A 23346-nucleotide genomic window follows, 5' to 3' on the forward strand; every position below is an offset into this window, starting at 1 on the left:
AATGTGCCAGGCACCATAAACAGTGCTGGGATAGATAGAAGCTAATCAGGATGGATACAGTCCCTATCCCACAAGGGGACCACTTCAACTAATAAATCAATCAATGGTAATCAATGAGCATTTGTAGCATGCTGTACTAAGCAATTGGGAGAAAACAGTACAATAGAGTTGGTGGACATGATTTCTGCCCTCAAGGAGTTTACAATCTAGTGGGGGGGGCCAGATGATAAAATAACACCCTGAGACTGCCATCTCTATCACCAGTTTCTACCTTAAACCAACATTTTTCCTGAGTTTTTGAAATTTACACACTTTCCGCCAGATAATTCCCAAATCCCATCATCCTCACCATCATCATCGTCATCACAGTAGTAACTGATAAGCACTTACTATATTTTGTGCACTGTACTAAGTACGGGGGAAGATGCAAGATAATCAGCTTGGTCACAGTCCCTGTCTCCCAACATGGGGTTCACAATCTAAGTAGGAGAGAGGACATGTATTTCATTCCAATTTTACAGATGAGGAAACCAAGGCAAAGAGAAGTGACTTGCCTAAATTGCACAGCGGGGAAGTTCCAGAGCCGGGATTAGAACCCTGTTCCTCTGATGTTCTTCCACTAGGCTGTGGCTCCTTCTCAGCCCCAGAAACTGCAAAATTGGATCAGTTGGTACTCTGGCAAACCATACCAATTTTATCCTCCTGCAGAGGCCAATGTCTTTGGGTCCCTGCTGAAAACACATCGCTCCATTTAATGGACTTTCTAATTTCTACCTTTCAAATAACAAGTGGATTATTTATACAGGCCCCTCGTATTAGCAAGGGCCTTCAGTTTATAGCCTGAAATAAAGTATGCTGCGTGTAAGTAATTCAATAAAAATGTTTAAAGGCCCACCCTCTGGGTGCTCTAATGCTTTGAGCAACGACTTCTCGATTACCTCAGATGCATCATCACTATGAGATCAGGAATATTCGGTGGCTTAAAAGGGTGTTTTGTCTTCCGTGAGAGATTGAACCTCCTTGAGGGTAGGGATCATGTCTACCATCTCTGCTCAGAGTAAGCATTCAATAAATATCACTGATTGACTGGTTTTGTTTTTGAGCACCACACCCTCCAAAGCAAGTTTTTTTTTCATGGTATTTGCTAAGTGCTTACTATGTGACAAGCCCTGGTCTAAGCACTGGAGTAGATACAAGCTAATCAGGTTGAACACAGTCCCTGTCCCACATGGGGCTCACACTCTTAATCCCCATTTTACAGATGAGGTAACTGAGGCCCAGAATAGTCCAAGGGTACACAGCAGACGAGTGGCCAAGTAGAATTAGAACCCAGATTCTCTGACTCCCAGGCCTGTGCTCTATCCACTAGGCCATGCTGCTTGATATGCAGTTTATATGCAGACTAAAGAACTCCTCACCTCAACTGTCACATCTCTCCACCTGTCACATCTCAACGCTCATGACAGTTGTTCGACTGAGAGAAACAATTCAGCTCCACTGGGCAAATTAACACCCGGGTTAGGAGATGAACCCCACACTCCATTTTCACGCCACCCAGGAGTGGCCATTCAGAAGGATGACTTTAGTATTGTGGAAAACACTTGGTAAGGTGACATTTCGACTACAGACTGAGGGAGGAGAGAGAACAGACAAAATGGCGGATGGTGCCTTCAGTGTCCTGAAGGGTGAAAATGAAAGAGGGACAGAGCGGTTTTAAGAAGAAGGGGTAGGTCTGAGATACTCTAAAATGACGTTCAAGCCCAGCAGGGAAAAACAGCAGCCCCCATTCCTATCAGATGCACAGAACATCTTTCCCTTCAGTCTCGCCAATGTACCAGGCCGTAACTGTGGGTGGAATAATTCACAATGGAAAATTCTCGGCCTTGAACAGAATTTTTTTTCCAGCCTCCAGCAGCTTGTCTGTTGGGGAAGAAGCCGAGCTGCTGCCAGGCCTGACGTTATCACTTTGGAAATCTAACGACTCTTCAGAAATGCCAGCGTCCTTTGGCTTCATGCTCCAACTCCGCCTTCGTTTGACTCCAGATTGCCAAACTTCCATGAAAATGGTGGTGAGCTGAGTAGAGGATGGGGCGGCCTTGGGGATTCCAGACCAAGCCTGATCCAGCCTCCCAGAGATACTTTTTAAGGCATCTGCTGAGCACTTATGCTGGGGTAGATACAAGATCATCAGGTTGGACATTGTCTATGTCCCACATGGGACTCACAGTCTTAATCCCTATTTTACAGATGAGGAAGAGGAGGCACAGAGAAATTAAGTGGCTTGCCCAAGGTCACACAGCAGACAAGTGGTGGAGCCAGGATTAGGACCCAGGTCCGTCTGACAGCCAGGCCCAGGGTCTTTCCACTAGGCCATGCTGCTTCTCAGCATGAAGGCCAAGACAAATCTGTTGAAATGCTCAGTCCTTCAGGGGTAAATACTCTTTCTCAAACTGCTGCTCCCGCCCCTCTACCCCCCTACCAAAAAATAAATAAATAAATAAAAAATCAGCATCAGCCCCAGAGCTAATACTCCTGAATGGGATTGGAGGGAAGCAAATAGGCTGAAAATCTTTTCTGGTCTCAGTTCAGTCATGCTTTGCCACATATCTGCTATTGACCTTGGGTAAGTCATTTAACTTCTCTATGCCGCAGTTGCTTCATCTGTAAAATGGGGATTAAATCCTACTCCCTCCTACTTAGACTGTGAGTCCTATATGGGACAGGGACTGTGTCAAACCTGATTATCTTGTATTTACCCTAGTGCTTGGTCCATAGTAAGTGCTTAACAGATTCCATTATCATTATTATTACTACTACTATTACTCTTCATGCTTTCAGGAAGTATTATCCTTAACCAACTCTGGAAATCCAGCCTCACACCCCCAGCCACAGAAATGGGAAGACCGTCTGCTAACGCAAACAGAACACTGCTCACCTGTCCAAATACAGTGCTCTTCGCACAGTAAGTGCTCAAAAGACACAACTGAATGAACGAATGACCTAAGGCCTCAGAATAGATTCCCTAAGATACCCTCCTCCTGCCCCAAGAACTCCTAGGAAAAAGATGATGAAAACACCCCAAAAAGATACAAAAAGCCGGGCTTTACTAGGCTCCTTCCCAGGCTGAATCAGAACTCAAACATCATAAATTCCTTCCTCATAAAGGATGCGGTTGGCTTAGTGTCACTCAGCTGTGTGACTGGGCAAGTCACTTAACTTCTCTGTGCCTCAGTTACCTCATCTGTAAAATGGGGATTAACTGTGAGCCTCACGTGGGACAACCTGATTACCCTGTATCTACCCCAGCGCTTAGAACAGTGTTCGGCACAAAGTAAGAGCTTACCAACATTATTATTAACTTCTCTGTGTCTCAGTTATCTGTAAAATGGGGATTAAGACTGTGAGCCCCACGTGGGACAACCTGATTACTTTGCATCTACCCCAGCGATTAGAACAGTGCTTGGTACATAGTAAGCACTAAACAAATACCATCATTATCATCACCCAAGTAAAGGGGCTGCTCTGCCCTGGGAAGGTTGTCTTAGTTTTTGCTCTGAGACCTTGAGTAAATCATTTAACTTCTCTGGCCTCTATTTCCTCAACTGTAAAATGGGGATTAGATACATGTTCTCCCTCCTACTTAGACTGTGAACCCCATGTGGGAAAGGGACTGTTTTTCACCTAATTGACTTGTACCTACCCCAATGCTTAGAATAGTGTTGGACAGATAGTAAGCACTGAAAAAATACCATAAAAAATTAAAAAGGGCCAAGAACCACCTCAGAAGTCAATGCAAAAATCTGGGTTGAAAGACACTGTTCTGGGCCACCACTGGTCTTTGGAGGAATTAGCTGGTTTACAGAGAGCTTGGTTTTCTAGGTTAAATAAGTTAGGAGGAGGGTGCTTGGTGCCATAATCATTCTATGGGAGATGTAGCTCAGTGGTGGAGAGCACACTTCATGTGTGTGAAGTCCTGGGTTCAATCCCTAGCATCTCCAAGAAGCTAGTATTAGGGGAAGCCCGGGCCTGAGAGTCAGAAGGACCTGGGTTCTAGTCCCTGCTCCACCACTTGTCTGCTTTGTGATCTTGGGCAAATCACTTCTTTCTCTGGGCCTCAGTTACCTCATCTTTAAAATGGTGTTTAAGACTGTGAGCCCCATGTGGGACAGGAACTGTGTCCAACCTGATTATCTTCTATCTTCTCTGGTGCTTAGAACAGTGTCTGGCACATAGTAAGTGCTTAACAAATATCAATAAAAAACAAAAACAACAACAAAAATGTGTTGATCTGTGCCTTATTTTCTAGTGTATGTTAGCACCCTTATTCCAAGACCATATGCAACAGTCCCAGTTGGGCTGCCTGTACTAGGTCAATTAATGAGGCCAGAAAAAAATCTGTAGCTCTGTTACAAACCCACCATCTGGGCAGATACTCTTTAAGTGCATTGCGAGGCAGGGCCGAAACTGAAAAAGATCTTTTTGACCCTCTCACTTAATTACACCAATTCTTTGTAGACCCCCTAAAGAACATTGCAACACACCTGGCGCTAGACTGGCTGAATTGTACATCTGATCTGGATCTTGAAAAACAAAAACAAAAACAGAAAAAACAGATTGGGTGGTGGCACCCCTGGAAAGCTACAACCAATTCCCAAAGGATTCTGGGAGGAAAGGCAACATCCTCTGTGTCCAACCTGACAACCAGCACTTAGTACCATTCCTGGAACATAGTAAGCACCTAACAAACACCATTAAAAAAAATGTGCTGTGGGTTGACACAGATAATCGGATTACCAAATTGTCCCCTTTGCTGAGTGGCAAATAAATCGAGCAGAAGTGACTTTATCTCCAGGGTCCATTTTTCATAGAAGACCAAGTGAAACTCTTGACCCACATTCCCCCGCCTCAACTCTCCCAGCCCCAGTGATTCTGCGATTGCCACATAAACTCAAGCTCTCCAACTGACCCAGCCCCCCTCAGTTATTCTCGGTAAGGGGCTCCAAGGTTAAAATAAAAAATTGTTTTTTCAAAAGCTCTTAAGCTGCAAAACTAACTGGTCTGACTTACAGCTCCTCTTCTCTCCTTATTCCACCTTCCAGAGGGGAAACTGACAAACTCTGGGATGGCCAGAGTGCAAGATGGAGGAGAACAGAAGGAGGAGAAGACATTGAAAAAGGGCCTTCGTGCAAGAGAGGTTTGAGAATAAAGCAGCAGATGGGAAGGAAGAGGCGGGGAGCAGACAGTGGGAGACTGTAAGCTTGTGGGCAGGGCATCTGTATATCAACTCTGTTATACTGTAATAATAATTATAATATTTGTTGAGTGCTTACTATGTGCCAGGCACTGTACTAAGCACTGGGGTGGTTATAAGAAAATTTGACTGGACACAGTCCCTGTCCCACATGGGGCTCACAGTCTTAATCCCCATTTTCCAGATAACTGTGACCCAGAGAAGTGAAGTGACTTGCCCAAGGTCACACAGCAGACACGTGGCGGAGCTGGGATTAGAACCCATGACCTTCTGACTCCCAGGCCTGTGTTCCGTCCACTACACCAGGCTGCTTCCCAAGTGCTTAGAAGAGTGCTCTGCAAGCAGTTAGCACTCAGTAAATACCATTATTTATTGAGGAGCAGAGAGGGAGGCTGGCTGCTCAATCCTGTTGAGAGTAGAGCTGAACAGAAGCAGTGTTTAGACAGACCCAATTCTCAGAAGAGAAATCAAGAGCTTGAGGGATCTCTGACTCACTGATTTCCCTTAAATAAAAAAAATAAAAAGGGAAAACAAAGGTGCACTTCACTCCCAAAGTCCCAGAAGAGGCCCGGCCAGTTTGCTGAGATGCCTCCCTCCGGCTTCTGAAACGTCAGTTGCCCCGCACAGCTGGCTCTAGTTTTATTCCGGCTTGTGAAGAGAACCAGGCCCAGAAACCCAGAGAGAGAGACTGGATCTGAGGCTCCACCTGCCTTCCCCCCCAAGTCTTTCAAAGTGCTCTCTGACCTACCAGAGGCAAAGCTGCCAGGCTGCTCTCTCCAACCTGACTCTGAACTCCATAGAGAAAGCAGGGTGGCCTAGTGGAAAGAGCAGGGACCTGGGAGTCAGAGGACCTGGGACAAGTCATTTCCCTTCTCTGAGCTTCAGTTTCCTCATCTGTAAAATGGGTAAGCTCATTATGGGCGATCCAAACTAATCAGATTGGACACAGTCCATGACCCACATGGGGCTCTTAGTCTTAATCCCCATTTTACAGATGAGGTAACAGGCACAGAGAAATTGAATGCCTTGATCAAGGTCACACAGACGAGTGATGGAGCTGGGATTAGAACCCAGATCTGTGCTCTACCCACTGGACCACGCTGCTTCCCAGCCGTCACGTTTCACAATCCCGTGATTTCCTGCTGGGCCAGATCTGGTGGCCAGAATGACTCCTTGGGACCAAGGGGGGTGTGGAAGAGGGTTGGTATTCCCGAGGCAGACAATGAACAGAGGGCCAACAGCGAGGACCCCCAGACTGGTGGTGAGGGGGTCTGTATTCTAGGCTTGGTTTAATTACAGGACTGCGAGAATGTCATGGATGCTTTTTGCCTCAGTTTCTCCATCTGAAAAGTAGAGTGAACAATAGCAGCCCCTTCCTCCTTTGCTGGGACATGCAAAGGTAATGAGACTTTTGAGAGGAATCTGTATTACAAACTCAGTCCTTCTGTCGATGGTACTTCCTGAGCGCTTGGGAGTGTACAATATTGTAAATAGATATGATTTCTGACCCAAAGGATTCCACAATAATAATTAGTATTATTGAAAGTGCTTAACACATCCCATAATCATAATTACTATTATTGCTTATGGATGTGTCCCATACCATAATTATTATTGATTATGGGATGTGTTAAGCATTTTTAATATTACTTATTATTATGATTGTGGTATTTGTTAAGCACTTTTTAAGCACTGGGGTAGATGGAAGATAATCAGATTGGATACGGTCCCTGTCCCACATGGGGTTCACAGTCTAGGTAGGAGGAAGTAAGGTTTAATCCCCCTTTTTACAGATGAGGAAACAGACACAGAGAAGTGAAGTGACTTGCCCAAGATCACACAGCGGACAAATGGAAGAGCCACGATTAGAAGCCAGGTCTCTGAATCCCAGGCCACTGGTCTTTCCACTAGGCCACACTGATTTTTCTAAGCAATCTGGTGGACTGTAACTCGGGGCCCAGATTTACAGACTTAAAGCCTCACACTTCATTAAGGCAACTTGTTCGATGAGTAAGTGTAATACGGATGAAACGCCTGCTTTTCTTAACTCTCACAGCCTGAGATTTGGCAGTCTGGCCTAGTGAAAAGAGCACGGAATTGGGTTTTGGGAGACCCAAGTTCTAGTTCCGGCCTCACCATCTGCCTATGTGACCCAGGGCAACTTACTTAACTTCTCTGTTCCTCGGTTTCCTCACCTGTAAAATGAGGTTAAAATCACTGTTCTTCCTGCTTAGACTATGAACGCCATATAGAGCAAGGACCATCTGACCTGACACCCTGGATCTATCCCAGCACAATTTCAATTCTTGACTACAACTCCCTACTGACATTTATTAAGCGCTTTACCGTGTAATAAGTGTCGGGGATAAAAATCAAGGCTCAAATACCTTATTCCCATTTTAAAAATGAGGAGACTGAGGCCCCAGGGGTTAAGTGACTTGGCCAAGGTCACAGAGCTAACCCTGGTTCGGCCACTTGTCTGCTATGTGACCTTGGGCAAGTCACTTCATTTCTTTGTGTCTGTTATCTCATCTGGAAAACGGAGATTGGGACTGTAAGCCCTTTATGGGACCGGGACTATGTCCAACCCGATTTGCTTGTATCCATCCCAGCGCTTAGTACAGTGCCTGGCACATAGTAAGCACTTAACAAATACCATAATAATTATTATTATCAGGGGCAGAACTGGGACTAGCAATAAGCGCTTATTTAATGCCATTAATAAATTATTCCTAGAGATAATTTTTATTATCTTTAAAGATCCCAATGATTTTTTTTTTCCCATAAACGTTTCCCCCCAAGACGGCCAACGGGTTTGTGAGTTCGAGACAAATTCCGCGGAGGAGGGGAGGAGCAGTTTGGGGTGTGAATGAACAGGGTCTTCTCCTTTGTCCAGTCCCCGCTTCTCCTCCTTTGGAAACGGCTAATTTGCATCCCCCTCTCAAGCCTGGGCTGGACAGCAGCTTTGCTTGACGTAGCCTCTATTTTTGTCCTGGGATCAAAATGTGCATGAAAACAGTTGATTCTGTTTGCGTGTGAAAGCCCGCTGCAAATGGAAAGTTCCACACTCCAGAATTCTGAAACAATGACAAACAGGGGGCTGATTTCAACACGGATGACCCATTAACTCTTTGGACACTTCTGGGTCCGAAGTAATACCTCCACTTTGAGAGCAGAAAGTTGGGGTGGGGGGGATGTTAGCTAAAAAGTGAGCAGGAGAGAGGAAGGAGGAAGAAAGGCGGGGGGAAGGAAGTGAGAGCGGGGGGGGGGGGGGGCGAGTGAGAGCAGGGGGGAAGAAGAAAGACAGTGGGGGAGGAGGAAGAGTGATTGACAGGGAGGAGGAAGAGAGCTAGCAGGACACACACACACCCATGAGTCCCTCTTGAGGGCAGAAGGGGGTTCTTAGAATTGAACTACAAAACAAACCGGCACCTGAAGCCTTAAAAATGCCTCCCACACTCTGTGAAACAGGCCTGATGTTCGGTGACACTAGAACTGGACCCCCAACCCCCTGGATTTGGGGGGAGGGAAGAAAAGATCCATCACCAGCCATCGGCGGAGACCCCTGGCCTTCCTGGCTCCAGCTGACAAGCCTGGCAGCTCCCCTAAACCTGGGTCTGCATCCTCAGACCAGGCCAAAGGCCAAACCCCCACTCAGGGTTGGGCCAAGATGGTCGGACACTGGCCAGACAGAATCCCTGGGGAGCAGCAAAGGCAATCTGGGCCCTGAGAGGCAGGCAGGAAGCTTCCCGGGAGCCGGTGGCAGTGACCTGACCCTGCGAAGGGCCAGGCCCCTGGCGGAGGAATCTTGGGCATCTGGACCAGAGGGCATGAGGGCAGGGAGCCCGAGGACTGCTTTCATAGACCAACATGGAGGGATGGGGCGGAGGGGGCCTGGACTCGAGTGAACAGACTTGTTGAGGGAAGCCAGGGGAATCCAGCACGTCCCAAAATACCTAAGGAAGTAAACTGTTCCAAAAATGGGACCAGCCAGGAGCACTGTTCCTGGGACTGCGGTCCATGAGAGCACTGTTTCTGAGAGCACGGACTGCAGACTTGGCTCCTGCCTCCCACAGGCAAAACAGGTCGGATACAAGTTTGTTGTGGTCAGGGAACGTGTCTGTTATATCGTTCCAGTGTACTCTCCCAAGTGCTTAATACGGTGCTCTGCACACAGTAAGCACTCAATAAATACTATTAACAGATGTCCAGTGGCTGACAGGCCTTAGGCTCACTCATTCCCAGCAGCCCACCTAGCAATAGCGCTGGACGCAGGGTAGCACACACCTGTGCGTGCGCACACATGCACACACTCTACGTGTGTGGCCTCTTTAAAGGAGACAGATTTGTTCCCCAAACCAGCTCCCTGGAGCCAGTTATGCTCCTCCTGCTTTTTGCAGGCCTGGACCCCCCAGTGGACGCCCCAAAGATAAAAAGGAAATCAAATTTAACAGAACATCCAGAGGTCCCATCTTCTGACCCTTCCAGAATGAAGCTTCATCACTTCTTCTACCTCTCTGAGCTACCACCTTCAGCGGCCTGATACCCTCCTTCCCGACAGAAATCAAGGACCCCTTCCACGGGAGTGGGTCACAGACACCACACTGACTCACAAAACTGACCCAACCTGATTTTTGCAGAAGAGCTGAAATCGGGAAACTGAAAGTAAGGAGGGGCAGAGGAAGTGGGCTAAGGACACAGTAAGAGGCTCGGACAATACTCCCAGCTAAAAACTGGGCTCAATTGCTGAAGATGGACAGTCACGGCCCTCTGGCTTCAGAGAGGAACAACTCTCTCTTCACGCAAAAATTTCGTAAGGAACGAGAGGCGAGAAAACAGAGAAAACAGCGCCAGGTGCTGCAAATGGTAAACATGACACCACCACATGGGGTCGGCTTTTAATATGCATGTTGTGGCTGGGGCGGTGGGATCTTCCATTCATTCAATCATATTTACTGAGTACTTACTGTGTGCAAAGCACTGTACTAAGCGCTCGAGAGAGTACGCTAGAAAAATAAACAGAAACATTCCCTCCCCACAACGAGGTTACAGTCTAAAGGGCAGCAGACATCTGCAACAGCCTTTCCAGGAGCACATTTACACACTCAGGGGTGAAATTCATTTTTTTTTTAAATACACACACACACACATATATATCAGTTGGGGGAAGGAGGAAAGGTGGGGGAGATGCCACAAACACAATTATACGAACGAATAATCTGGTCACTCCTGCAAATAATAATTATGGCATTTGTTATGCGCTTATTATGTGCCAAGCACTGTCTAATCACTGGAGTAGATACAAGGTAATCAGATTGTCCCACGTGGGGCTCACAGCCTTAATTCCTATTTTACAAATAAGGTAACTGAGGCACAGAGAAGTTAAGTGACTTGCCCAAAGTCACTCAGCTGATAAGTGGAAGAGCCAGGTTTAGAACCCATGACCTCTAACTCCCAAGCCTGTGCTCTTTCCACTAAACCACGCTGCTTCTCTAGTAGTGTCAAGTACCCCCGTGTACCCTCAGTGACAACGGCCGAAGCAGCAAGGCCTAGTGGAAAACGCACCGGCCTTGGTAAGCTTCACTGTGGGCAGGTAATGTGTCTGCTATACTGAACTCTCTCAAGTTCTTAATGCAGTGCTCTGCACACAGTACGAGCTCAATAAATATGATTGGCTGACTGAGTCAGAAGGCCTGGGTTCTAACCTCATCTCCACCACTTGTTTGCTATATGACCTTGAGCAAGGCACTTTCCTTTTCTGGACCTCAGTTCCCTCATCCACCCAATGGGGCTTAAGACTGAGACCCATGTGGGACAGGGACTGTATCCAACCTGATTATCTTGTATCTACCCCAGCACTTAGTACGTGCCTGGCAATAGTATGTATTTAACAAATACCATTTTTAAAAAATATGTAAGATGGTACTGTGCACAAGCAGCATAGATGATTCTAGTGCAAAAACAGCAACCGCGAGTGCACGTCATTATCAGGGACAGAGTTAAGGACCAAGTGGAGACTGTGCCACATTATTCTGGGAAGGCATCGTGCCAGAGGTGGGCAGCTAGCCGGGCCCTCTGACCTGGTCTTTCGGCTGGGGCTGACCCAGAATAATTTGACGACTGGCCTTTCACGCTCGCCTAATTGCCCAACAAAACAAAACACAGACTGTGACTCATTTCTTGCTCTGACAGTTCGGGTTCTATGTCGTTCTTTAAATCTTTTTGTTAAAAAAAAAGGATCAGCTGTGATGACTAGTAATGACCCAATTTTATGGCAATCCTTTGCCTGACACACCAGAGGGGGAGAAGAGGCCTGCATTCTTGAGGAAGAAGCTGGAGGTCTCTCTCACACACACATACACATAAATGCACAAACACATTCTCTCGCTCTCTAGCTCTCATGAAAGCAGCAGTTTCAGTCCATTTCGGCAACTCGGCCCCAGACCAGCTGTTCTTGCTCTGCTGGGAGCCTAGCCCGAAGTGAGTCATCAATTATGAGCCACACACCAAAAAGCTGAAAACATGTTCACTGTAGCTGGGGGAAAAAAACAAAAAACAAAAACCATCAGCCACCCAGATCCAGGACGACAGTTTCCATTCTGCTGGATTGGATTGCAAATATATACATGGGGGGTGGGGGGGGGGGAGTGTGTGTGTATATCTCTGTAATTTACCTATTTATATTTATTAATGTCTACCTCCCCCTCTAGGCTGTGAGCTCTTTGTGGGCAGGAATGTGTCTGTTTGTTGTTATACTGTACTCTCCCAAGTGCTTAATACAGTGTTTTGCACACAATAAGCACTCAATAAATACTATTGAATGAATGTGTGTGCATATATATTACATACATGCGCATACACACACATACAGCATAGCTTAGTAAATAGAGTTTGGGCCTGGGAGTCAAAAGAACCTGGGTTCTAATTCCGGCTCCGCCACATGTCCGCTGCATGACCCTGGGCAAGTCACTTCAATTCTCTGGGCCTCAGCTCCCTCATCTTAAAATGGGGATTAAGAATATGAGCCCCCTATGGGTCAGGGACTGTGTCCAACCTGAATAGCTTGTATTGACCCCTGCTATGAAAGCAGTGCTTGGCACATAGTAAGCCCTTTATAAATACCATTTAAAAAAAGAGAGAGAGAAAATGTGAGGAAAGGCCGATTAGATCAAGATAAATGTTTGCTTGAATAGTTATTTGGTTCCTTGGTCCTGAGGAAAACCAGGAGAGAAAAATGTAAGAAACAAAATTAAAACATGGGGTATTTGTCGAGTGCTTACTATGTACCAAACACAGAGTGAAGCACTGGGGTAGATACAAGATAATGAGATGAGATACAGTCCCAGTCCCACACGGAGCTCACAATTTATGGGAAAGGGAAAATAGGTTATTATTACTGTCAATATAATTATTATCCTTAACAATAATAACAATGGTATTTATTAACTGCTTTGTAGATACAGTAAAATTAAATCAGGCCCCGTCCCTTCGCATACGGGGGGGCTCAGCGTAAGAGGGAGGGAACATGTCTTCCAATGCCATTGCTTTGACCTCCCCTAAGCGCTTAGAGCAGTCCTCTGCACCCAGTAAATACCGCTGATTTAAGATGGGGCTAACGGTGAAACCCCAGGGTCTTTCTTCCCTCAGGATCCCTTAGGTTGAGGAAGGCTAAGCAGGCTGCCCCCTCCCTGCTTCTCGAGCTTGGCTGCTTTGCCTTCAGATCTGGGAGCCCTGCCATTAGCCATGACTAACTGAGTGGTGACTTTCGCCACAGAAATACACCGTTACTAAACGGTTGAGAAGCAGAATGGTCTAACGGAAAGAGCCAGGGGTTGGATGTCAAGAGGCCTGGCTTTGGATCCGCCCCTTGCCTGCTGTGTGACCTTGGACAAGTCATTTAATTTCTCTCCTACTTTACCTCACTGCTTTTCTACTACAACCCAGTCTTCACACTTCACCCCTCTAATGCCAACGTACTCACTGTGCCTTGTCTACCTCGCCACCGACCTCTCACGCCTATCCTGCGTGGAATGCCCTCTGTCCATATCTGACAGACGATCGCTCTCCTCACCTTCAAACCCTTATTAAAAGGACATTTCCTCCAAGAGGTCTTCCCAGACTAAGCCTTCATTTCCACTTCTCCCACTCTCTCCTGTGGCACCCTAGCATTTGGATTTGCACCTTTAATTCACACCTCCTTCAGCCCCACAGCATTTATGCCCATCTCTGTAAAGTCTGTCTCCCCCTCTGGGTTGTAAGCTCATTGTGGGCAGGGAACGTGTCTATCAACTGCTATATTATACTCTCCCAAGCGCTCAGTAGAGTGTTCTGCACCCAGTAAGCACTTAATAAATATGACTGAGTAATTCTCTGGGCCACAGTTTCCACAACTGTAAAATGGAGATTAAATCCCTCTTCTCCCCCACCCTTCTTTAGATTGTGAGCCCCATGTGGGGCAGGGACTGTCTCTGATTTGACTGTATCTACCCCAGGGCTTAGCACACTGCTTGATACATAATAAGCACTTCAATATCATTATTATTAGTATTATTTTTATTAATAAACCATAATGAAAGCTACTGTTTTAAGGAGGGTTGAGTTTCTGCTTTTATACTGGGGTTCCAAATTGCTTTGTTCAAGAGTGCAGATGAGGCAGTTGGGGGGGTAGGGATGAGAGGAGGGTACCCAAACTCATCCAATAGTAGTAGAAATAAAATTTATTAAGCACTTATTGGGTGCAGAACATTGTACAAGTTTCAGAGCATGGAAAACAGCCAGTTACTGCAAAGGAGGGCATCAATATTTCTTTTTTATTCCAGGAGATAGCCTGGGGTCTCCGGGTGAATGGAATACCCAGCTTTTTTGGGTTTAGAAGAAGGCTAAAAAAGATTGAAGAATGTCAGGTGGGCAGAGCATGGAGGGCATAAAGGTAAATGGTTGGGTGGGGGTGAAGTCAGCAGGGGCTCAATAAAGCCCTCTGGTTTACCTGTACCTGCTAATAACAAAAGTATCTGTGAAGCCCTTACAATGTGCCAAGCATTGGGCATAGATAGAAGATAATCATATCGGATGCAGTCTGCAGTCCCTGTCCCAGTCTAAATGGAAGGGAAAAAAAGTACAGAACACCCATTTTGCAGAAAAGGAAACTGAGGCAGAGAGAAGTAAATTACCCAAAGGCACACCGGAGGAAAGTGATATATCCAGGATTACAACCTAGGTCCTCTGACTACCAAACTCTTTCCACCAGACCACACTGCTTCCCGGTTAAGGAATCGCTCATTCACACCACAGGACCAGCATAATAATAAACTGAAAATAAAGCTGTTTTCTTCCCTAACAGATGTGCCTGCCTTGGGAACTTGCTTGCTTTGGATAACTCATTTAAAATTTCTCCCACCAAATTATCACTTCCACAACTTTCATCTCTGTTTCTTTGCCAAGGCACCACGTCTCGCTCCCAATAAACCCCTTCATGACCAACCCACCTCCCCCGTCTCCCAAAAGCTCTGGTCCCTCGGCCCCACGGTGCATCTGGGGCCCTTTCTAGTGTGATCCGCCCCCCCATCCTTTCTCATGAGGCAGCCTAATGGACAGAGCCCAGGCCCAGGAGGCAGAAGGACCTGGGTTCTAATTCCGACTCCGACACTCATCTGCTGTGTGACCTCAGGCAAGTCATTTCACTTCTCTGGTCCTCAGTTCTTTCATCTGTAAAATGGGGATGAAGAGTGGGAGCCCCATTTGGGGCAGGGATTCCGTCCAACCCGATTTGCTTGTATTCACTCCAGAGTTTAGTACAGTGCTTGACACCTGGTAAGTTCTGATCAAATATCACAATTATCATTATTATCTATGACTAGAGGGGGGAGACGGCACACTGGGAGCCACAAAAGACTAAAACTTTCAAACAGCATGAGGGACAAGGACAAATACAAATATGCAAAACAGAAAAAAAACAAAAGTCAGTAGGGAGCAATGGTTAGAGGAGCAGAACCCTGGCTCGACCGCAGTGATTCTCCCAGAGGGCTGGGCTGCCTGACCTTGGGATGGGTAAGCAAGAGGGGTGGGCTGCGTTTCAATCAGCACTGCTGCGTTGGGGATCGACAAGAGGAAGTGGAGACGTGATGACTGCCAGAAAACACTTCACCTGGGCACATGGTGGGGTCCATTTAAAGAACTGACAAACTCCACAGCACAGCCACTGTCGTCTAAAACGGGAACTGGTCAGTTGGTCTGGGGGTAGGCCGGGAGGGAGGGCTGGTCTAGGAAGGAGGGCAGGCCCAGAGGAATGGATGAACCCGGGTCTGGGTCTTTCTCGTTCCCAACCAAGCAATATTCCCACTGCCTTCCCGTCCACCCTGCCGTCTGCCATCTGGGCACGTGTAGGGACGTTCTCTCACCATCCCTCAGGCTTCTGGCGCCAATCCCCATGTGGAACACCCTGTGGCCCCGGCCCGACAGTCCACTCTGGGCCCCGGCCCAAGAGCAGCATCAGTAGAGCAGGGTGCCAGCACGGTGGTGCCAGGATGCCATTCAGGGGAACCCGCCCCTCGAGCCAGAGCGGGGGCCCCAACCCTAGGGCCCAGGGGACCCTGCCCTCCCCAAAGGGGAGACAGAGTGGGGTGGGGGGAGAACCAGGGGGCTCCTCAGGGGAATACCCTTTTCTGACTTTACATTGAGGTAAAGGAATGGAATTCTTGGATTTTGCATGCAAATCTGCCTCCGTCATCTGTTCCTTGGAGAAATCCCTGCCAGGCTGGGGTGTCTTAAAAGGCAGCCGCCCCTGACAGAGGCCCCAGAGCCAGAGAGCCAGATCGGCCGTGACCAACTCTGAGTTGGCAGGGAAGGGTTTCCTGTAGACAGGAAGTGCCGAATGGAGCTTAAATTGTTTTTCAAGTATGTAGTACAAAGCAGAGGTGTTTGGGATCCAGATTAACCATTCCTTGGCCCACCAGATGAGAGCAGTCGACCCTTTTTATTTCTGTGTAGGAAGGCCAGCTCTCAGTCATTTAGGCTTTAAGACAGCGTGTTCTAGATGCAATGGGTTTTGAATGGATTGGCACGGAGGGTTTCTGAAGCTATTCCTTGCCACATTCCACTAAAAAACAGTGATACATCCAGCAGGGTGGCCTAGTGGATAGAACAGTGTCCTGGGGATCAGAAGGACTTGGTTCTAATCCTGGCTCTGCCCCTTGTCTGATCCCAGCTCTGCCCGTGTCACCTTGGACAAGTCATTTCACTTCTCTGGGCCTCAGTTCCCTTATCTGTAAACTGGAGATCAATATAGGGAGCCCAATATGAGACAGGGACTATATCAAACTGATTAGCTTGCATCCACCCCAGTGCTTAGTCCAGTTCTAACACAGTAAGCACTTAAATACCCCCCTCCAAAAATAAGGGACAGGTGAAGAAGCTGAGAAGCAGACAATTCGGCTTACAAGTCAAGAAAGCATTACTATTATTATTATTAATAATAATAGTGATATTTGTTAAAACACTTATTAGGTGCCATGCAAAGTGCTAAGTGTTGGGGTAGATACCAGATAATCAGAGGAGAAATACTCCCCCTTCAGTTCTCTAGACTGTAAGCTCACTGTGAGCGGGGAATGTTTATTGTTGCACTGTACTCTCCCAAGCACTTAGTACAGTGCTTTGCACACAGTAAGCTCTCAATAATATGACTGAATGTATGAACATGAGGCTCACAGTCTGAGGGGGAGGGAGAAAAAGTATTTAATGCCCATTTTACAGAAGAGGAAACTGGGGTCCAGAGAAGTGACTTGCCCAAGGCCACCTGGCAGGCAGGTGGCAGTTAGTACCCAGGTCTCCTGACCTCCCCAGACCCACACTCTTACCACTAGGCCACACTGCTTACCAGAGAAAGGATTTTAAAAATGGGGGCTTTCAATCTGTGGCTGAGTGGGCGGTCTGGGAATTTTAGAACAGTGCCCTTCCTTTGGGAGCCAAAACCGGAGCTCAGGAAGAAAGCTGAAGGAATGAAAGCAAGAGGATGGAGGTCAGCGCAGTGGAAGAGCTGCAGGCGGAAAAAATAAATGAAATGGTAACTTCCAGCTGCAAACCATCATATTTAACAAATGAAACTAAAAGGGGCCCAGCCCTTGTGAGAATAATGTAACCAGACTTGGTCCCCTGTACTTTAGAAGAGACAGAGAAAAGTAACAAAAATTACCAAAAGGGTGAAAAAAATCCTATAAGGAAAGTGAAAGGGATTGGGATTAGTTGGCCTGGAGAAGAGAAGGCTAGCCATGATTTTACAGATTTTCATGCTGACCACTTATTTTCCACATTCACAGACTATTATTATGGCATTTGATAAGCGCTTATTATGTGCCAAGCACTTTACTAAGTGCTGGGGTGGATACACATTAATCAAATTGGACACAGTTCCTGTCCCAGTTGGGGCTCACAATGTAAATTGGAGGGAACAGGATTTAATCCCCATTTTACAGTACAGGAAACTGAGCACCTTGGAAGTACAGTGACTTGCCCAGGGTCACACAGCAAGCAATCAGCAGAGCTGGAATTAGAAGCCAGGTCCACTGACTCCCAGGCCTGGGCTCTTTCCACTAGGCCACACTGTTTCTCGACTCTGGTTAAGAAGCAGCAATATGGCCTAGCAGATAGACTCGGGCCCGGTAGTAAGAAGGTCCTGGCATCCACCACTTGTTTGCTATGTGACCTTGGGCAAGTCACTTCATGTCACTGTGGCTCTCTTCCCTCATCTATCAAATGGGGATTAAGACTGTGAGCCCCACGTGGGACATGGACTGTGTCTAACCTGATTAGGTTGTATCAACTTCAGCGCTTACGACAGTGCCTGGCATAGAATAAGTGCTTATCGAATAGCATTAAAAAAATGAAATGGGCTTCAAGCAGGTGGATTTCAGAAGGACAAAGAGAGGTGGTAGAATCAACATCCATGGCAGGGGCAGTATTTAAGGAAACAGCCTCCCACCCTAGAGACTCTGGCCAGTCACAGGGTGAAAAAGGCCAATGGTTCACCAGGTCATCTTTCGCAATCCCTTCTACCTCCGGGAAATGTGTGAGACTATGGAAATTGGGGAAACAGGCCGACAATTTTGGGAGACAAGGTTCGAAGATCCCCAAAAGCTGACTGGCATGAAAATTCTGGGTTCTCTGGATTCCCACAAGAGCAAGTTCTATTTCAGGCCCGAGCGACTGCAGGGATCTTCAGGCTTCCTCTCCCGGCCTCCTGAAATGTCGTCTCTCCGGCTCCTCACTCTCGGATTCACCCTCTGGCACTTTCTGTAAGACTCAAGGTATTTACCATACTCAAGGTATTTACCATCGTTTGGGTCTTGTATTTTGGGGATTTTATTATTTCCTAAAGTGTCTGTGGCTAAACCTGCCACTCCTTCACCGATGCTTGAATGGTGAACACTTTGAGGGCTAAGGATGATATCTAACTTTCATCTATTTTTTCCCTCAGTGCTATGCACATAGTAGGTGCTCAATAAATATGATTACGACCACTACCACCCATAAGTCAAGAATAAAAAGTGCCCTGGACACTGCTGTCCTTTCTTCCACTTGGCACACTGCCCCCCCTTTGCGGGGGGTGGGGGGTAATGGCACAGGTAGTTGGCTTTGGGTTTTTTTGGAGGGGTAGGGGAAAGTTCGTCTTTGGCACCATTGGAGTGGGTGCACAGCAAAGGAAAAAATAGAATCCAGACTTTCTAACCTCAAGCCTCAATGTTCTGACTCCCAGAACATGCTGCCTCCCCCAGGGGGTTACTGTAGGTCACTTCCCAATATGCCCTGGGCCAAGAGGGCGTCTTGCCGAACCGACCAAAACTCCACGGCCCCTGATTTGAGGGAACGGGGCACACCCCTACCCGCGGCCACGGGACCGTTGACAGTCTGCGGTGGGCAGGCCGGACGCCAAGGCGTGGGATGGGCTGGACTCAGACCATGGAAAACTTGAGGGAGCGAAGCAGCATGAATTGGTCAGCCCAACCTGAAAGCCCGAATTGTGATCGGGCTGCGACCCCGAAAATCATCCCCTTGGCCCAGGGTCAAGGCGACGCACTCCGGAATTGATCAATCAATCAATCAATAGTATTTACTAGGTGCTTACTATGTGCAGAGCACTGTACAAAGCGGCTGGGTGAGTACAACAGAATTAGCAGATACGTTCTCTGCTCGTAATGAGCTTACAGTCCACAGGACTGGTTAGCTGGAGACCACCTTCCTGTGCCTTTCCTCAGGAGATCTTCTGTTCTCCACCCTTTTTTTAAAAAAAAAAATGGTATTAGTTAGGTGCTAGTGCCAGGCACTGTACTAAGCGCTGGGGTAGATACAAGTTTATCAAGTGGGACACAGTCCCTGTCCCACATGGGGCTCATAGTCTTATTCACCATATTACAGATGAGGGAACTGAAGCCCAAAGAAATAAAGTGACTTGTCCAAGGTCACCCAGCAGACAAGTGTTGGAGCTGGGATGAGAACCCAGCTCCTTCTGACTCCGAGGCCCGGATTCTATCCTCCAGACCACGCTTCTTCAAGGCCCTTCATCTGGCTCCTCAAAAATCAATTTACAGTGATCAATTTATAATGACTGGGACAACCCCAAGGTGTGGAGCCCTGAAATTAGAGGTGCCTCACAGAGCACAAAGGAGCAACAAATATGGTTTCTGGCTCGGGATAAGGCCAAGGATTACAACGGGCAGACGTGTCAACGCGGTAGACTCAGAATTGTCAGGCCTCCTCTGACTTCCCGCTTGCCTTGCCACCTATTTTTAGCTTTTACCTCAGGTGACAGGAGAGACTCTCCGGAGCCCCTTTCCTGAGGCGGGTACACAGCCCTCAGTCCACATCACCCGGGAGTTGAGGAATGGATGATTCCTCTCAACGAACTCCCCCTCGGGCAATGCCCAAGGTGCCCCTCCCTGGTTGCCATTGTTCTTTTCTGTCCATCTCCCCGATTAGACTGTAAGCCTGTCAAACGGCAGGGACTGTCTCTATCTGTTGCTGACTTGTTCATTCCAAGCACTTAGTACAGTGCTCTGCACATAGTAAGCGCTCAATAAATACTACTGAATGAATGAATGGTTCTCCACTCTCTCTGAACCCTCCCTTTCCCCCTGGCATTCTGTTCCCAGACTACACTGCTCCCAGTTCTGCCAGCCTGAGACCCATCCATCAGCAATTCCTAATAATAATAATACTGTTATAGGATGTCTCAGCAATAAACGAGGCATCTGCTTTCATCAGGGAGATGACAGGCATATCAAGGCAAGAACATGACCACTCCTGGTTGAAGCTCCCTCAATCAATCATATTTACTGACCATTTACTGTGTGCAGAGTGCTCTACTAAGCACTTGGGAGAGTCCAATTCAAAGGAGTTTGGGAGGACTGAGATGTGTCACTATGGATGCATAAATCACTTCCCCTAAACCATCCCCACCATCGCTACGAACAGAAGGAAGTATTCAATCAGTCAGTGGTATTTACTAAGCACTAGCTAGGTGCACAGCACTGTAATAAGCACTTAAATGCAGCAGAATCGATGGACATGTTCCCTGCCCATAATAATAATAATAATAATATTGGTATTTGTTAAGCGCTTACTATGTGCAGAGCACTGTTCTAAGCGCTGGGGTAGACACAGGGTCATCAGGTTGTCCCACATGGGGCTCACAGTCTTAATCCCCATTTTACAGATGAGGTAACTGAGGCACAGAGAAGTGAAGTGACTTGCCCACAGACACACAGCTGACAAGTGGCAGAGCTGGAATTCGAACTCATGACCTCTGACTCCAAAGCCCGGGCTCTTTCCACTGAGCCACGCTGCTTCTCAATAATAATAATGTTGGTATATGTTAAGCGCTTACAATGTGCAGAGCACTGTTCTAAGTGCTGGGGTAGACACAAGGGAATCAGGTTGCCCCATGTGGGGCTCACAGTCTTAATCCCCATTTTACAGATAAGGTAACAGGCATAGAGAAGTTAAGTGACTTGCCCACAGTCACACAGCTGACAAGTGGCAGAGCTGGGATTCAAACCCATGACCTGACTCCAAAGCCCGTGCCCTTTCCACTGAGCCATGCTGCTTCAAGTAATGACCTTCCAGTCTAGAAGGGGAGACAGACATTAATGTAAATAAACAATTGATAACAAAGATATGTTGTGGAGTTGGGGTAAATATCAAATGTCCAAAGGTCACAGATACAAGTACATAGATGACACAGAAGGAAGAGCAAGATGGGGGGGCGGGCCTTAATCAGGAAAGGACACTTGAAGGAGATGTTACTTTAACAGTGCTTTGAAGGTAGAGAGCGAGGGGATTTGGTGTATGTGGAGGGGGAGGGAAGAGCAAGTGGCTTGCTAATGCAAACTTTCATACCCAAGAAGGGTTTCCTTTTTTGTTCATTTCAAATTGGACTAAAAGTCTAACCGTTCAGACAATTTTCTTATCATCTGTAATTGCAACAGAACTTAAGGCAACATTAAAATGAGCTCAATCTCCCCTCTCTTGGAAAGCACTGTGAATTTAGCTCTGGGGAAACGCAGGAGGCAAAGTTAGCACGAACACACACAAATCGTTCCTACAATCGTTCCTCCGGTTCCTACAATCCACACACCTTAACTTACGTTACAGACCCTTCAGAAAGGTGAACAATCACACACTGCGGCCCAAAATAGGGATCACAAGGAATACTGACCGGGGTTCAAAATTCACCCACGGATATTGCTATGACAAATTCCGCCCCAAGACACAGCAGGCCTAAAGTCCCAGAAGCCTATGAAGGGCCTTGAACCGCACTCTTCCAAGCGCTCAGTACAGCACTCTGCACACAGTGAGCACTCAATGATTGACTGATATACTGTTGCCCCCTACTATCCGATCACTACTATCCATGGGACCCTCACTCTGTTCTGGACTGAGGGTCTGCCTCCCCGCCCGGCGCCCCCAAGCCTGAGCCCAACTCTTTCAACCGACAGGATAATTGCGGAAGAAAAAGCAGCTACTATAGTGATAGTCTCAGAATCAGACTCTTGCATCTCCAGAGGGGTGGGGAATGTTGTTTTCTTTTAAAGCCAGTCTCCTCCTCCTCCCCTTCCCCTGGGGCTCGGCTGTGTCTTGCAGCAATAAGACATTTACAAAAAACCACCACCAAAAAGCAAAAAAACCCTCCCTTGCCAGTTAAGAAAACTGGTACAATCTCTCATTAACCCATATGCCAACATATTAGCAGGCCTGCTGCAAACATTTTCTACAGCTGCTGCTGAGTGCGCGCTATTTCTGAGGTTCTTTGGGATGGGCGATTTCCAAAGTACCCATGTGCCCCCCTATTTCTCCTTCCGGATGAGGGAAACTGAGGCTAGAGCTGCAGTCTCCAGCCTACTAGGAGCTCGACCGTCCTGCCTCCCAGGGGTCCGGGGAAGCCCCCCCGATCGGGGCAGCCCCTTCCCCACCCTGGAGGGGGTTGGGGGTTGATGTGGGTCGGTGCATTTAATGCAAGGAGTGCAGCCAGCAGCCCCCCCCGACCCCCGGCCGGTCCTGCGCAGTGCGCAGGCGCGGTTGTTTCCTCCCCTTCCTCGGGAAAACAGCACATCGCACCGCCCCCTCCCCACCCACCCACCCACCTACCCCCCTTCCGGACCTCCGCCAATTTCCCGGGATCCGCCTCTCTCCCGACTAGCTGCTACTCGCCTTGGCGTAGACGGACCCACACAGACACACAAACGCACACAAAAGCACACACACACACAGCCATTCCGAAACTTGCAAGCTCCCCTCCCCTGCATGCACGGAAGCAGGCAATGCACGGAAGCATGCATGCACGGAAGCATGCATGCACGGAAGCATGCAATGCACAGAAGCATGCATGCACAGAAGCATGCACGCACAGCAGCATGCACCCCCAGACTTTCCCCTGCGCCCGCCAAGCATGCTCCAGGCTCTGCTCCTTTGCAAAATTAAATAAAATTAAAAAGCCCCCCACCAACTTGGATAGCCCCTCTCCTCGCACCCCGACTCCCACCCACCCACGCCCCCCCTCAAGCCAAAGTCACGTGTCCGAGGGGGGCGTTAACCTCTTCCTCGCCGGA

The 23346-nt window shown here is 47.7% G+C and overlaps 1 protein-coding gene across 2 annotated transcripts in view; it reads right to left on the reverse strand.

Annotated features, from left to right (window-relative positions):
• Nucleotides 1-23346, reverse strand: part of PRKAG2 (protein kinase AMP-activated non-catalytic subunit gamma 2) — a 173426-nt gene that overhangs the window by 131762 nt on the left and 18318 nt on the right. The window lies entirely within an intron of this gene.

Source organism: Ornithorhynchus anatinus, chromosome 13 (assembly GCF_004115215.2).
Source record: "Ornithorhynchus anatinus isolate Pmale09 chromosome 13, mOrnAna1.pri.v4, whole genome shotgun sequence".
Classification (NCBI taxonomy): Eukaryota; Metazoa; Chordata; class Mammalia; order Monotremata; family Ornithorhynchidae; genus Ornithorhynchus; species Ornithorhynchus anatinus.